Genomic DNA, 17767 nt, shown 5'->3' with positions numbered 1-17767 from the left:
GCAGTACCTGAAAATGCTACAACACCCGAAGGTACTACAACACCTGAAAGTGCTACAACACCCGAAGGTGTGTCAACACCTGAAAGCTCGACACCACCCGAAACCCCTGTAGCTCCGGAAACTCAAGACACACCTGAAACCTTATCTGTCGAGGGGGAGAATGCCGATATGCTTTATGACGATGACAGTCAATTTGAACTAGAAGAGATGGTAAACGCTGAATTGGATCCATCTTATGATCCAAATTACCCTTCTCTTGTCAAATGGACCAGAGATCATCCTGTTTCCCAGGTTGTCGGTAATGTCTCTGAAAAGGTCCTGACCCGATCACAACTAAAGGCAAAACAAACTTCCTTATTTTCAAAAGTAGAATTTTGTATGTTTAACTCCTTCGTCTCAAAAGTTGAACCAAAGACAGTTAACAATGCTCTTGATCACTCCGATTGGGTTCAATCTATGCAAGACGAACTGAATGAATTCGAAAGGAATAAAGTTTGGCGCCTCATTCCAACTCCTCAAGATGCCTCAGTTGTTGGTCTCAAATGGGTCTTCAGAAATAAGATGGACAAGGAAGGCAATGTGATACGAAACAAAGCCTGTCTGGTGGTGAAAGGATACTGTCAGGAGGAAGGAATCGACTATGAAGAAACTTTTGCTCCTATAGCTAGGCTGGAATATGTTAGAATATTTCTTGCCTATGCTGCACACAAAAACTTTGAGGTCTACCAAATGGATGTCAAGTGCGCATTTCTAAATGGAGAACTTGAAGAAACGGTGTACGTGGAGCAACCTCCTGGATTCGTCAATGAAAGGTACCCCAATCACTGTTACATTTTGGACAAAGCCGTATATGGACTGAAACAAGCTTCGAGGGCCTGGTATGAAACGCTAACCAAGTTTTTAAAGATGTCCAAATTCAAACAAGGTTCGGTTGACCCAACCTTCTTTCGTAAGAAGGAAGGTAACCACCTTATGATTGTTCAAATTTATGTCGATGATATCATCTTTGGCTCAACGAATCCTAGCTTAACGGCTGAATTCAGAAAGCTGATGGAGACTAAATTTGAAATGAGCTCAATGGGTCCAATTAACTTTTTCCTTGGTTTAAATATTAGATAGGGACCCGAAGGCATCTTTATTAATCAGGAATCTTACACGAAGACTCTCCTTGCAAAATTTGGCATGATGGGAGATTCAAAGGTTAAAGTTCCAATGGCGTTCGGCACCAAGCTCACTCCATCATTGGATAAGCCAGCAGTTGATATTACGCTATATCGCCAGATGATCGGTTCTCTGATGTATCTTACTGCTAGCAGGCCTGATATAATGTTCTCTGTTTGTTACTGTGCTAGATTTCAGGCGAATCCACGTGAACCTCATATGCTTGCAGTGCAGAACATACTCCGTTATCTCAAGCGAACTACCTCTTTAGGCCTATGGTATCCATCCAACTCAGGCTTCTTCGTTCAAGCCTACTCAGATGCAGACCTTGGAGGTTGTGGACTAGACAGGAAAAGCACCACGGGAGGCTGCCAATTCCGTGACGGGAAGTTAGTTAGCTGGCAATCAAAGAAACAGACTTGTGTGTCTTTGTCTACAGCTGAAGCAGAATACATTGCAGCTGCCTCCTGTACTTCTCAAGTGATTTGGATCCAAAGTCAACTCCAGGACTATGGACTCAATATGAAAAAGATCCCACTATATTGTGACTCTGAGAGTGCAATTAGGATCTGTCATAACCCAGTACAACACTCCAAGACTAAGCACATAGCACTGAGGTATCACTTCATTAAGGATCATGTGGAAGATGGGAACGTCGAAATTCATTTTGTTCGAACCACTGATCAACTGGCTGACATCTTCACCAAAGCTCTTCCTGAAGCGTCGTTCAACAAAATTCTACAAGGGCTAGGTATGATGGAATCAGAGTCGGTACCAAACATTACCTCTCAAACTCAAAAGTAAGAAGCGAAATAGACTGAACGTTCGGGTTCGGGTCTTGTACTAATGTACCGAAATGAACCGAACGCTCGGGTTCGGTTGAATAATCTGCTTTTCGCTCATCAATCAAAGGTAGTTTTCTTGGTTGTAGATCTTATGTATAATTGTTCCAAATGCATTTATCTTATTGTCAAAGTTATTCTTTTTTTAAAACCTATTTTCTTTGGCAACCGAAATATACCGAACTTTCGGGTTCGGTTCCAATAATTTTCTCACCCGAAATAGACCGAACGCTCGGGTTCGGTTCCAAAGTTTTTCACAACCGAAATAAACCGAACGCTCGGGTTCGGTTCCAAATTTTTTTTCTCTGTATTTTTTTTCTCTTTTGTCTTATTTTTTATTTCATTTTATTTTTATTATTATCAAAAATTCCAAAAATATTTTTTTTATAAATTCAAAAACTCCAAAAATATTTTGTTCTTTATTTTCTTTTTTGGCTTTAGTTTTTTTTGTGTGTTCGTTTATGGGGAAATTGTTGAATTAGCTAAGTGTCCCTAGAAGCATGCTGCTGTATGTGTCCAAAGCCTCGCCTGATTCTGACTAATAGCCTTAATGACTTGGTATACACAACCTTGTCTTCCCAATTAGGCTATCATATTTATTCTAATCATGAGCTACCTAACTCTCTTCTCACATGAGATAAGAGTTTTCTGTTTGGTCCTATTTTTCACAGCAGAGGTACTTTGATTTCTTACACCATCTATGTTGCATTTCTCCATCACATTCGCTTCACAAACGTAACCCCTGAGACTCTCAGAAATTACCACTGAGGTTTATGGTTACACAATTATTGTGTTCATGATCTTAGTTTCGTGCCACTACAATCTAAGTGAAACCCAAAATTCAATACCCAATACGAATTGATGGTGAACAATTAATTTGCTCTAGTTTTCACTAATGCATTGACGGACGTACCTCCATGAAATCTCAAAATTTTCTATTGTGTGATTCCTATGAAATTGTTAACACCAATAGCATTTCTTCCCTTGGGATCCAGTTTTAAATTTTTGTTGAGATTTTATATACATATTTCCTAGCCAAATTAAATTATCTCCAACCTACTTGTTCAATAGACTACACCGGTCTCACAAGTACTTCGTTCGCTTTCTATCTTATATTAAGATTAGGAAGTTTGAATCGAAGCGAAAGCCACCCTAATAAGCCTAGTTAAAAGAAGCCTTTCAACACTTCTTAATAAGTGTTTGATCGTTATTCAATGGGAAACCACACAAACACTTTAAGGTCTCTCTTGACTTTGAAGGAAGAGATTCGTGCCCGAGATCATTTGTTTCGTGTCTTTATTGACATCACATATTTTCCCAAAAATATTGCTTTATTTCTTTTCTTTTACACCCTAAGCACGAAAATCTTTGATTTTCCTAAATTCAGGTTCTATTAATTACAAGGCATTTTACTTGGATTGGCGGTTGATTAAAGGTTGTGGTTGATTTTAATCCACGTGGGAGCATTTTTCAAAAGATGTCGTTACAATTTAAAGGGATAAGATGATAACATGCTGACTCAGGCGGGAGTCTAATCGATTTGATTTCAAACGACGCTAAAAGGGAAAGCGTGCGAATCGGAACCGTTTCATCTCCAAACGGCGCAAGAGGGGCGCGTGTGAATCTGAACCGTCTCGTCTCCAAACGGCGCCTGATGGGAAGGCGTGTTATTAGGGACCTAACATTCTCTCTCATGCGTGATAATCGGCAACCCCAACTGTCACGCATCAGTCAACTCCAAAAAAAACCTTTGTTTTTCAATAGAAGATTTGGGAAGATCTTTCTCTCTCCTTAAACCACAGTATAAAAAGCAACATCCTCCACCGTTTACCTCTTTACTGCAATTATACTTCTTAGAGCGCAAGAAATCCCTAAACCTTCACTGTTCATCATCTCCTTCACTTTCTTCAAGCAATGGCAGATTCATCTTCCGTTCACGCAACATCCCACATTTTGCCCATTCGCCCACAACAAAGCCTAATCATCGATTTAACCCCTCATGCTTACGACACCTTCATGTTCCCCATCATCGAGTGTCTGAAGTTTTCTCCGATCGCTCCTGCACTTACCAAGGCTGAAACTGTTCCGATGGAGTTCTTGTCACAGATCTTTGCGACCGCTCACTACGACAAGGTCGTTGACAGAATCTTTTTTGATGTCTTTGAGCACAAGGCGTCAATTTCAAAGCAAAGGTTTTGCTCGCTGTTAGGGTTTGAACCTGATTCTTAGAGGGTTAACCCTGAAACGATTCCAATGGGTCACTTGTTCAACATGTTCTATGACATGGGTTACACGGAGGTGCTTACTACGGTGACGAAATTCAAGAAGTCGTGCCTACCTCCACAGTGGAATGGGCTATTCACTGTTTTGTTCAAGGGCTTATCTGAACGAAGCGTCGGGTCTGATGGAGCCAGCCGTTTGTTTCTCTCCATAATGTATGGTATCTACAATGGCATCAACATGGATTATGGGTCTGTTCTATGGCAACAACTCATCCAAAGTCTCTCCTCTACCTCCAGACATTCAGAGATTTCGTATGCTAGGTTCTGGACTCTTATCACAAAATGGGTGATGGACAAGTACCACGTCCCCATTGTCGCTGGTGCTCCAATGTCTTCGATTGGTACCTTCCATACCATGAAGATCATTGTGTCGGACGCTTCAAAGTTTCCATTCAACGGGTCTATTCCGGAAACCATGTATGGGGATGTTCCTGCTGACAGCCGGATTATCCAGACGTACAAAGGGTTCAAGCGTTCTGGTCCGAGGGATCTTACTCCAGAGATGTTGAAGTCAATACATGACGCCGACAAGCCTGCTCCAAGAGGCAAAAAGGCTGATAAGGGGAAATAGGTGGCAAAAGGAGCAAAAGGCCCATCTCCAAAGAAGAGGAAACCCACCAAGCCTGCTCAATCTCCATAGCAGAAGAGAAGAAAAACTTAGCCGAAGCGAAAGCTGATTATCGCTTCCTCCTCAAGCGAGTCTGAGGGTGAGAGTTCAGATTCTGATGACTCTCCACGTGGCAACACTCCACCCAGATCTCCTACCCCAGAAGTTCATGCATCTACTTCTCCAATTTCCTCTCCACCTAAAACCATTCCTATTTCTATTCCCCTCATAACTTCCACTACTTCAATACCACCCACTTCCATCCCAATACCAACACCAATATTCACCGACGCAACCACAACATCCACTGCAGATGTTAGAGCCAACGTATCTGATACGGGGGTTCATACTGATGCACCCGAAACCACTCCAGCACCCGAAACCACAAAAGCACCCGAACCTACACCAACACCCGAAACAACCCAACCCGAACCTACCCATACTACTACACCACCAACTTCACCACCACCACCTTCTCCTGGTCATGCTTCAGAGGGAGAAGAACCATTCCTTGGCGGGGAAGATATGACGTTTGACTCGGTCTACTATAGTACGTTTCAAGTACAGAGTGATGACGATGACGACGCTCCTGTCACAAAAAGACATCTCAAGGAGCTCCATGACAAGATTGACTTGCTCATCGCCTCCTCTTCCACTTCTCAGTCATCCCTTTCTGAAGATGCAGTTCAGAAGATTGTTGACGCCTTCTCTAAAGCTCAGCAAGATTCCATTGCTTCTGCAACCTCCGCCATAGATGCCTCAACAAAAGCCTGTCAGGTTGCGACCGAAAAAGTCGATAAACTATTTTCTGATGCCTCTTCCCTGTTAAAGTCTTTACAGGAGAGTGCAAATGCCGCCAAGACTACGCTGGAACCAATTGTCCACCAGCTGGCAACGTCAGTCTCCACTGAGTTGAAGTCCTTCGCTTCTTTTCGTCAAATGCTTTCAGATGACAACTCAGCCTTTCGCACAAACATTGACGAGCGTCTCTCAAAGCTACAAGAAGATTTGGCTGCCGAGAACTCTCTTATGGATGTTCTTGCCAGGAAGACCACTGCTCTGAAGGTCAAGAGCGTTCAACTCTCCAACTCTCAACAGGAGATTGACTTTCTTCGGTCCGAAAGGGAGGTGATAAAGTCGTGTGTTTCGGATGTCCACTCTGCCATCTCCAACATCCTCGAAGCACATGATCCTATTCTTAACTATACTGTGAGGCGTGACCTTGCAGAGAAGCTCGCTCCCGCCCTTGCCCTGCTCAGCAAACTCGAAGGGCTACTTGATTTCGTGTTCATTCCGAAACAAGGGGGAGAGAAGGAATCAATGTCTCAACCACCTCCTACCTCAAAGGTAACTCACACAACCGAACCTCCTCCAGTAGGCCAAGCCTCCGGTTCTGGTGTGAAAGACAAAGGCAAAAAGATTGCTGAGGAGGATGAAGATGAAGATAAAGAAACAATCGCCGACTTGTTGAAGCGTAAAAGTCGACGCAATGAGGCTGATATCAGTGCTCGTGTGGCAAGAGAGGCTGAAGAAGCCGAACGAAAACAGAAGGAAGCCCACGACCTTCTTGAGAGTAGGAAAACTCTTTTTCCTGTCTGGAATCTCGAGAGGATGATAAAAGAAGCCATTGACACACCGAGTATCTTGTGGCTGGAACCTGTAATCTCTCTTGATTGTTCCAACACTGTCGACTCACAGTTCGACATGCCACTGACCTGAAAGGCGTTCATCTTTCATGCCTTCTCCAACGTTGCAGAGTTCCCTCATCCTCATCCACAGGTTGATCAGGACTTAATCAATTTTTATCTGAAGGCTGCTCAACCTCAGTATCAGACTTGGAGCGCTCAGAAAATTGTCAACGTTCAGGTCTTGAAGCCGTATAGTGAAGGGAACTTCATCAACATTCGGTTCAAGGTACTTCGGGGATCTGCCAAAACCGAACATGCTATTTCCCTTGCAGATCTTCCCAACCCTAATCCCCATGATTGGATTATCTTGCACAACATCCTACTCACCAACGAAGCTGAATACGGTCCGATCATCGACCATTTCAAGAGGATGCTCGTGTGCTACATCATGGAAGTTGCACTGATGGATCAGGAGATTGCAAGCGTATTTAAGAAGAAACCAAAAATATCTCCTGTTGGCTCTGCCATTGATCTCAACCAAATGCAGATGGGTAAAATTGACTCGAGAAGGAATTCGGTCATGTTCACCAGGAACGAAGGACAGAAATGTCTTTTCGCCTTGGCTGACAAACACCTCTACACCACTGCTTGTTTAGAGCACATTTTAGGGATCATCCATAGATGCAAGCAGAACACAGCGGATGATGTCAAGTACTTCGATGACATGATTCAATGGTACATTTGGTTCAGACAGACTATTCTCGCTCTTATCACATGTCTGTTTGATACTGTAAAGAAGGCTCCCGCTGCTGGCCCGAAGAAGAAGTAGTCTCGCTCCAATTTGACGCAAAGGGGGAGATTGTTGGGTCGTGTTTTGTATAATATGTTGCGTCTATCGGGCTCGTTAGCTAGTCCATTTTTGTATCTCCGGTATGGGCCTGTCCATCCGTGAGTTTAGTAGGGTTGAATATAAATATAGGTGCTTGCATGCATCTTAGGTTAACGATAGAATAGAACGATCAGAGCATTATTCAGAAGTTTATTATTATCGTTCTTGTAACCCTAAATCCTCTACAGCGGAAGTTCTTAGTCGAGCTCTGCTGAGGATTGTTTGATCTGATCATTCGACATATTTTGATCCACTCTTGTCTTATTTATTGTTTTGTGTTCATCGCAATACCTGTTACAAAGATCTAATCGATCTTCATGTTTGTTATTATAACTTATCAGTGTTGATATGAAGTCACATTACACTGAGAGATTAAGGAGATATAAATCACTAGTGATAATGAATGTAAGTTCTGTTTATGCTTATGTTTCAGTATTAACGATGACATCCCAAATGTTTTAAAATGAATAAAAATACTTTTCTTCGGAAATACCTTGATAACGTATTTATCATGTTTTATTGGGAACAAATTCCTCAACATTTTTATTAAAATAGGTACTCTGATTTTTATAAAGCATAAACAAAATCGATCTTTTCTAGCCATGAAAATGGGGATGTCACAGTTGGTATTAGAACATTAGTTTAAGCAAACTAGGAATATGGATTTATTTCTAGACTTAAACTTAGAATGCTAAGCAATGATGGTGAGGAGTGTGTCTTAGGTAACACACCTGAATAGACACAAGCACTAGCTTATTTAGGGAAAATGCCTAACATGCTTGTATGTGCTAAATGATTTATGATGCTAGATGTCTGAACGGATCTATGGTTTGTTTCCGACCGGATCTGGAAATTTTATGTGTTCAGATTTCTAAACGTTTAGATACGGTATTAGAACTGGCATGTAACTTTTTGGAGTAATAGGTAGATTTCCACGTCGATCGTAAATAAAATCTTTCCTATCTTAGTTCTCGTCATTACACACCGAACGTCTGAATTGGTGTATAGATCAAAATGGCAAGAACCCGAAGTGGAGTCAGGAACGCAAATGGAAATAGGAATCAACAGCCCCTAGTGATTGAACAAATACCTGTTGTAGTAGAAGCTACACCTAAACCAATCACCATGCCTGGAGTACAAGCCATGATTCGGGCTATGTTAGTTGAACAAAGGGAAGAAACGAGGAGGATGTTTCATGAAAATAGGGACGAACCTACCATGCCCATTGAGCAACCTGAGCTGATTCCCGAGCAATCGGAGGAAGGGAACTATAGTCACCCTGTGAGTCAAGTTGGGACTCAAGAAGAAAGAAGGAATGGCTCGGAGAGGGGAAACAACAAGTATGGAGGAATGCATAAGAACTTCTTGGGTGCCAAGCCACCAAGCCTTTCCGGAAGCCCGGAGCCAGTTGAGATTATGGACTGGATCTCCGAAATGGAGATGGTGTTTGAAAGTTGTGACTGTAGCGACAGACAAAAGACCGTCTTTGCAGTCAGACAACTAAAGACTGGAGTGCTAAGTTGGTGGAAGTTATTGGCAGATACAATGCTACGAGGAGAAGCCATGCGAATGTCTTGGGAAACATACGTGGAGCAGTTGAAAATGCAGTACTGCTCAGAGATAGATCTGATAGACCTAAACAACGAATTTCAGAACCTAAAGAAAGGAAAGATGAGTGTGGATGAGTATGCCACCTCATTCACCGAGAGGATGAAGCTATTCCCCTACTTGGTGCCTACTAAACTCTCCTAGATCGATAGGTTTGCTAATGGACTGCCCACATACTTTGGTCTAACGGTCAAAATGGCAACTACTTTGAAAACAGCCGTTAGAGCAGCTAAGAACGTAGAGACCCAGATAAGAGAAAAGGGTCTGGAAAAAGATAAGGCAGGAGAAAAGAGGAAGTTTGAAGGATCTACAAGGTCCAACAAGGAGAGAAAATTCTCGAAGCTCAAAGAAGGAGAGAAAGGTGATGCGAGATGGTGTGATAAGTGCAAGAAGAAGCATAGTGGGAGATGCAACGAAGAAGTGACTTGTTATAAGTGTGGGAGATATGGTCACTATTCCAAGGACTGTACACATAATGATATGGTATGCTACGGATGTGGAGGCAAGGGGCACATGTCCAGAGACTGCCCGAGGAAAAATAAGGCAGCAAGGCCAGAAACGCCACCAAGGCCAAGGGCATTCCACATGATCCTCGACGAGGCAGAAAATGACGCGAGAAATCGAGGATGAGGAGTTCGTATCCGAAGATCGAGTTATGCAGTAGCCATAGTATCATATGATGTAGCCTACTAGAGGCATAGTTTAGGGTAAACTTGAACACCTATGTAATCATTTCAAGGAATAATATAAAACCTTTGTTTTGTTATCTGATGTGTTAAATTGTTATGTGATCTTCTTGTATCGTGACTTGGAAAATTGCGAGACAATACTTAGGACGAGTATGAGTAGGTGTGAGTGATAGTAGAGGCCTATACTACCGGAAGCACAGGACTCACACTTGGATCAGGGAAAGTCACAAGGTTACCAAGAAGCTAGTAATTGATACCATTTTATTCAAGTATGTCGTTACCATTGTTTCGGTAATGACTAAGAATATTGTTGTTATTCCGACCTTGGTAGTCATACCAAATTGTGCCCGACTACGATGAGTTTGTTACGTGGTTCTGAGAACCAAGTTCGATGTAGCACCTGACTTAAGCCGAAAGAATTAATCAAAGCGATCAGTAGAGGTATCACGACGGTTGCTTATAGCTAGAAATGCTACCTTTTAAGATGAGATTAGAACATGAAGGAAAGTATAGTATGTTCTGGAAGACTCTAAGAGACCTGAGTCTAAGCATTGCAACATACGATGATAGGTCATTAGAATATGACACATCATTCCATTGTAGTAATAAAAGAACTTATCTTATGTTCGAATCCAGTTAGGATCGAGATTGTGACTTGAAAGTCATAATTTGGAGTCTAACGTGAGATAGGGAGCAAGTGCAAGATCGAGCACCACCTACAATCAAGGAGTCCAAGAGTTAGATACTCATTCGAAGAAACGAGGAAGTTACGATTATTAACTAGGATGAAGAGATAACGTATGGAGTCCTTATACTGTCCTGTTTCGTTGATGATTCCGGGACGTAATCATCCTAAGCGGGAGATAATTATAACGCCCGTAGATCCGGCCTAGTCAATTTAGAGATAATAGGGGTCGAAAACGACTTTTCGACAAAATATTATTTAGAATAAATAATCTTAAATAAGTTTTAGAATATGTATCAAGGGTTCCGTACATATAAAGAACGCCGAAATCCGAGTTATAACGAATAAGTTATGGTCCGTCGAAGTTTTACAGCAAAACCGGCACGACACCGAGAGACGTAAATACTGAATTTATGATAGAGGACTTTTTAGCCATAGTGATCTAAACAAAAGCTGTAGTATACATTAAACCGAGAACATACAAAAAAAAGAACGCCCAAATCTGACTTTGTATGAGGAAGTTATGAATTTTCTAAGATTTGGCATAGCAGTGCACGACCCGAAACTTGAATTTTAGTCCGAGCGGTTTTTGGCCTATGCGACCTAAATGAGAGTTGAAGATCTGATTAATATGAACTCAACGATAAAAAGACAGACGAAAACGGAGTTCGTATGTAGAAGTTATGAATTTTACGCGGACATTTAACAATATAATCTCCTCCTAGTGTTAAATTTAATATCAGTCGAGAATTAGCCGAAAGAGTCTAAACGAAAGTTGTAGATCTTGTTTTTACCTACACGTGGAAAAAATGAACGTCGAAAACGGAGGTTGTATGCGAAAGTTACGGGGTTTAGAAGTCGGCAGGGTGCTGTTGCAAAAGGGGTGACATGGCTGAATATGGGCCAAGGCTTTCTCCCCAAGAAAAGCCATAAGGTGATGACACGTGGCACCGACTCGGCGAGTACGTGAACTGACTCGGCGAGTCCATCAGGAATTCAGCCTATAAATAGAGGTGTCGGGTTCCATTCATTCTCACACCTTTCCTCTTCCACTTTCTCTCTCTAACCTCCCTAACCCCCCCCCCTAAAGTCTAGGTAAACCACCTAGCACCCAAAGGAATCCCCGAGACTCCCGAAGCCTCGAGAAAAGAGCTTTTCGGCTCAGAAACGCTGCTCCAGCGACGCCCGGTTTTCGAGAAAACCCGTTGTAAGTGCGCTATGCCTACCCTATCTTTAGTATAACTTATGTTTCAATATAGTAATGCTATTAGGGCTTTATAAGGAGTATTTGGGCTATTATTATGGGTTATATATGTATTTTTTAACACTTATATAATAGTAATAATAGCTAGACTATTAATTAGTCTCGGTGAATATTAGACTAAACCCTAGTGGTAATGATACTAGGTTTTGTCGAAGGATATTGTTTTAAGAGTAACGAAGTGTTGTCCGAGTGCCGAGTCACCACCTTCTCAAGTGAGTGCATAGTTACTTTCATCTTACACATAAATATGAAGTATTTTATATAAATTACGTGTTATGTGTGCATACTATCTGAATACTTGCTGTCTATGCTGGACGAATGATTTTATACATGTTTTAAAATGATTTAAATTGTATATGTATTTTATATCTACAAATATGTTGGGTAAAACATGGGTAGATGAATAATGAGAGATAAAAGATGATGTGAGTAAACATTGGCAGTTATAGACTTAGTGCCTAATAAATAACATCGGCAGCTATGGGTTTAGTGCCTATTGGACAAACACCGGTAGCTATGGACTTAGTGGCTATGGACTTAGTACCTGTTAGGTGATGGTAGCTATGGACTTAGTACCTGGCAGCTATGGACTTAGTGCCTGTTAGGTAAACGTTGGTAGGTATGGACTTAGTACCTACACTCGTAGCTATGTATTTAGTACCTTATGAATGAACTTTAGCAGCTATGGATTTAGTGCATTGGTAGCTACGGAATTAGTGCATGTCTTATAAACCCTAGAAGCAAGGGACTTCGAAATGAACGAATGCAGGATTGATGACTCTTAGGGTAGACCCTTAAGAGTAAGGAAGATAATTGGGATGGGTAATTGGGTTAATTGTTTGATGTTTAAACATAATAATTATATTATTGTGGGTTGAAAACCCTATGTACTCACCAGGTTTCCCAACCTGACCCACTCAGTTTATTTATATCACAAGTGTTGATATGAAGTCACATTACACTGAGAGATTAAGGAGATATAAATCACTAGTGATAATGAATGTAAGCTCTGTTTATGCTTATGTTTCTGTATTGACGATGACATCCCAAATGTTTTAAAATGAATAAAAATACTTTTCTTCGGAAATGCCTTGATAACGTATTTATCATGTTTTACAAGGAACAATTTCCTCAACATTTTTATTAAAAGAGGTACTCTGATTTTTATAAAGCATAAACAAAATCAGTTTTTTCTGGCCATGAAAATGGGGATGACACAAAAGAGTTGAAAAACAAAGGCAAATGTGTTTCTACTTAACCCACTAAAGAAGAAAAGAAAGCAACAATAGAAAAAGAGATGGAGAAGTAAAGGCAAATACAAATCACTCTTTGTCACAACTAGCATTTTAGCTAGGAAAATTCTATTCTCATGTAATCATTCAACTATTGTAAAGCATGTACTCTAAGTTAATATCAATCAATGCCCAAACTCTTCCATAATTGCCACATTTCGGCCCAAGTGTAAAAAAAAGAGAGACAGAAAAGGAAGAGAACCAATGAGTATGAGACACATCACACTTGCATAATGGACTTCCATGCAAAGTAACCATTAAGTAAACTACCAATCTCATACATCTAGGTGAACATCACATCTTCTTTCCCTCTCTCTCTCTCTTTATCTCTCGGCCGAGAGCTAACACACACATACACACACACTCTTTCAAATCCTCTCCAAACACTCTCAAAGATCATCCTCCTTCCTCCAAGAATCTTGAAATTTTTGCTTGTGTTTCAAGGATCTTCATCAAGTATTTTCAATCTTTGGTAAGTGTTATCAAACACAAACATCTCCTTTCATTTTAACATCAATAACTCCTTACATAGGTTTATTCCATGATCACAATCTTAGAAACTTCATAAGCTCGAAAACTACTCCAAGGTGTTGCTAGGACCAAATAATCTCTTCATTTCTTCTTCAAAAACCGAAACATCAAAGCAAAGGTGAGTTCATACCCCCTTTTTTTCAGTTTTCATATGATTTTTGGGGGAGAATACAAGAAAAATGTGTAGATCTATGTGTTTTATGCATGTCTTGTGTGATTTCTTAGTTTATATTGTAAAAATGTGTTAGATCTTAACACATTTCGACATCTTAAGCAACATTGAGTAAAAATCCATGAACTAAGACATCTTATACATCATATTATCAAGTTAAAAGCGGTTATATGTTTAAGATATAAAAATTTAAAGGAAAAATCTTGTTAAGGGTCATAATTGTCAAGAAAACAAAAGATAAGGGCAAAAAGTGACATTTACGGTTTTATAAGGATCAAACAAGTCATACTTATATAAAAGTGAGTTTTCATGATAACCCTACTTTTTAAAGGGCCAAAAGTGTAAATTTTAGCCTATTGGGCTTAATATTTGGGCCTCACAGTTTTGGGGCCAAATTTGCGAAAAATAAGAATTTTGGGGTTAAAAATGCCATTTGATCAAAGTTGAGCCATAAATGTAAATAAACCAAATTTAGGGTTGCAGATAACATTTATTTCTAAATTGGGCCAAAAATGTAACTTTTATAAAAAATGGGCAGAAAGTGTCATTTTTCACAAACAAGGGGCTGAAAATGTAATTTTCTGCAAAACTGGGCCAAAAATGTCAAAATATGAATTTTTGGACTAAATCCGTAAATTTCTAAACATTTGGGACGAAATTACAAATTTTTATAAAATATGGACTAAAGTGTTATCTTTACAAAAATTTGGGCCTTAATTGAAAATTTGAGGCTTGTTGGCCAAGAACGTTGTTTTTACAAAAAGAGGGCTTTTTTTATAATCAATTTGGTAAACCTCGAGCTAAGAACAAACAAGAAAATAATAACGAATGGACGAAATGCATCGATAACAATTTTATTGGGCCTAATATTCATGTTACATGGCCAATGGCCTTAAGGGCCCATTCAAGTGCATATTGAGCCTAATATTTTACATGACATGTTTATTGGGCCTTGCGACCCATTTACATGTTAATTTGGGCCTGGGCTATGGGTCACATGTTTGTTGGGCCTTGGTGGTCCATTTACATGCCTATTGGGCCTAAATTGCCCTCTTACATTTTATTGGACCTTTGTGGTCCATTTACATGCTAATTGGGCTTGGACTGGAAATCACGTGCTTAGTAGGTCATAACTATACCTTTACATAATTATTGAACTTCACATACTTATATACATACCTTTGGATTTGAAAACCTACAACATACACGTAAATATTAAACATGGTGAAAAACATAACAAACATGAAAGGTTGAGAATCTAGTGAGACTTGTCGGTTGGCACATTTGAGTGTACAATCGTAGCCTGTAGTTATAACCAGAGTTTCTTGGAGGGAGAGCGGGAGTTTGTGTATAGATCTATACGGGGTGACCCCCCACGCCTTAGTTGTTCGCTACAACTAGACTAGGCCGGTCTAGGGCGACAAAACCTTGAGCAAATACCAACGTTTGGAAAAATGCCAAGACAAGCAATATAGTCATTATCATGCATGGTTATAACGGCTCATATAGAGATCCCATACCAATTTAACATTTTGGAGATTAATCCTTCGATCGTGTCAATACAAAGCAACTTATTTGATGATACAAGAACCACAACATTATTATAAATCAGAAAATGTCGGATTTTATGGGTAAATACTAATATTCAATTACCACTTACTTACAATACAAAGAAATTTAAATTGCATTCCTATATGTTACTGCTATGAAATTCACACATGTATTTATACTCGATTTTCACATCATTTTCAGACAATTACAGAAAATATCGGATTTTCTGGGTTTACAAAAGATGAAAAGACTTTTATTCAAACATACTTATGAAATCACCAACATTATATATGTTGACCGTTTTCAATATAACTTGTATTCTCAGGTAATCGTTAAGCAAGAAGATTTTCAAGTGTGTATGGATTTATTTTGTGTAACATCACTCATCGTACTATTAATACTTTGGATTTATGTAATCTATAACAATGTACTTGATGTGAGCAATAACAACTGTAATATGTAATGTTTGGTGATGAATGTGTTATGTTTCATGTATATTAACTGTGACGATATTTCAATTGTCAGTCACACGAGCCCTCAGACGTTTCCGCCGTCTGGTTCGGGGGTGTGACATTCTTCGACAAAGGGCCAATGATCCTCCTGGTCTTGATAAGGGTGATCATTCGAAACACTATTGTTATGAATATATTGAAGCTTAGGTCATAACTGGTGAGATGCATGATTTTGAGAAGATTCCCAAGAAGAGCTTTACCATAGAAAATTCAAATTTCAATCAGTTGGATTTTTCCAATAAACAAGATGATGTTTATGGCTGAACAATATCAAATTGTTGCTAATTTTGAAGATAAAGAAGAATGTAAGAGAATGAAGAGTCGTTTCCATGCAGTTTTGGGAAAAAGGGAAGATGAGATCTGGTCACTTGTTAAGGTTGTTCGTGTTCTCAACATATCCAAAGACGTTTTGTTCGAGGGTGTGTTGCAGAATTATCGATTTCATGCAGTCAGAGTTAATAATGTTGCATTCGATTTCTCAGTGGCTGACTTCCCTTTAATGAATGTTCATGATCTGATCTTTGTTGCAAGAATTCTGAAGGGAACATATTTCTCGAAGCTTCAATTAACAATAAAAGAAGATTTTTTGAAGCTTCAATTAGCCTTGGCCATTGGTAAACAAATCACTGTGCCACAATCGATGTTAAAAAGTCAGGCTAGTTTGAAGAGTTATGGAGATGGGGAGATATGCTTGAAGCCTTTGGGAATAATATTCATTGGAAAGAATAAGAAGGGGAAGATTACAAAGTTTTTGTTGTAAGTTTGTGATGTTGAAAGATATACCACACCACATTACACAAACCTTATTGGTCGAATGAATAGTTGTGCAAAGAACAATGAAGGTGACAAAGCTGAAATTCGCAAGGTGATTAACCGGTATACTGAGATTCGAAGAATGATACATCAAGCTTCTTAGATGCTGATGACTTAGATTCGACACTTCTCACAAAGGGGGAGAATGTTGTTATGAGATGTCGAAGGTTGTCTAGGTCATGCGTAGTATCGAATGTTTGTATGTTAAGTTTATTATAAGGTCATTTTTGTATCGAAGCTTTAGAGTTTTAGTCTCTTATATTTTTTGTATGCTTTCTCAATTCCTATAAATATGGGATGAGTACTAGAGTTAGAGAGAACTTTTGCAATCCATCTTGTATTCTCTATGTCTTCTCTGTATTCTTTGAAAGCATAATTGAGCCAACCAGATTATATTTAGATATTGTGTTCTTAATTCTTACATTACTTTGATCTCGTAATTCATACTCGATTAAATTGTAACTACAGTAGTTTAGGCGTGTACCATAACCATAACACTTTTGTGGTTGTTTTCCTCTTGTAAATGTTTATGTAAATAAGATAAATTTCACGAAGCTCATTTACGTTTCAGAATATGGAACCTTCAAACTTGTAAATAATTTGAAAAGCAAATGATATAATTTATATCAAGAGAAACAAAAGAAAATATTTGTATGTCCTACGAAAACCTTATTGAGGTTCGGTTCCTCGGTCAAATTAAAAGGGTAGCTTAAATCGATGGTTCGGTTCCTCGGTTTTTCAAACTCGGTTTCGGGTTTAAACCCAAACCCATTCGTAAGTTTAATATGCGGAGAATTAAGAAGTTTGTGTTGTTTATATAACATATATACATGAGCTATCTTTCATGTTATGCCTGATGTGTGACAATTTTAGAATTATAAAAAACAAGTGAATGAATATATGATAGAAACTGAAAAACAAAATAAAATACACTCATGTCAAGATTGAGATTTGAAATAGGGACATCTAAGTTAAAAGTTGAGTACTTTACCATTTTGATAACTTAGTACTTTTGTTTAATTTTCATATCATAATATAATAGATATAAAATCTATATAATGCTGTATAAAATCATTTTATATAGCTGAGAAATAAAAGAAAAAAAAATGTTAGAAAAAAAAATTCAAATTTGCAACCTTCAAAATAACACACTGTCACCATAACCATCTAGATAAAATACAACTTTTGTTGTTATTTATATTAAGTAGCACAACATATACGAAACTTTTTTAAAAAATTTA

The sequence above is a fragment of the Lactuca serriola genome, chromosome 4, assembly GCF_051521515.1.
Source record: "Lactuca serriola cultivar US96UC23 chromosome 4, Lser_US96UC23_V15, whole genome shotgun sequence".
NCBI classification, from domain to species: domain Eukaryota; kingdom Viridiplantae; phylum Streptophyta; class Magnoliopsida; order Asterales; family Asteraceae; genus Lactuca; species Lactuca serriola.
This window is presented reverse-complemented; position numbering follows the sequence as displayed.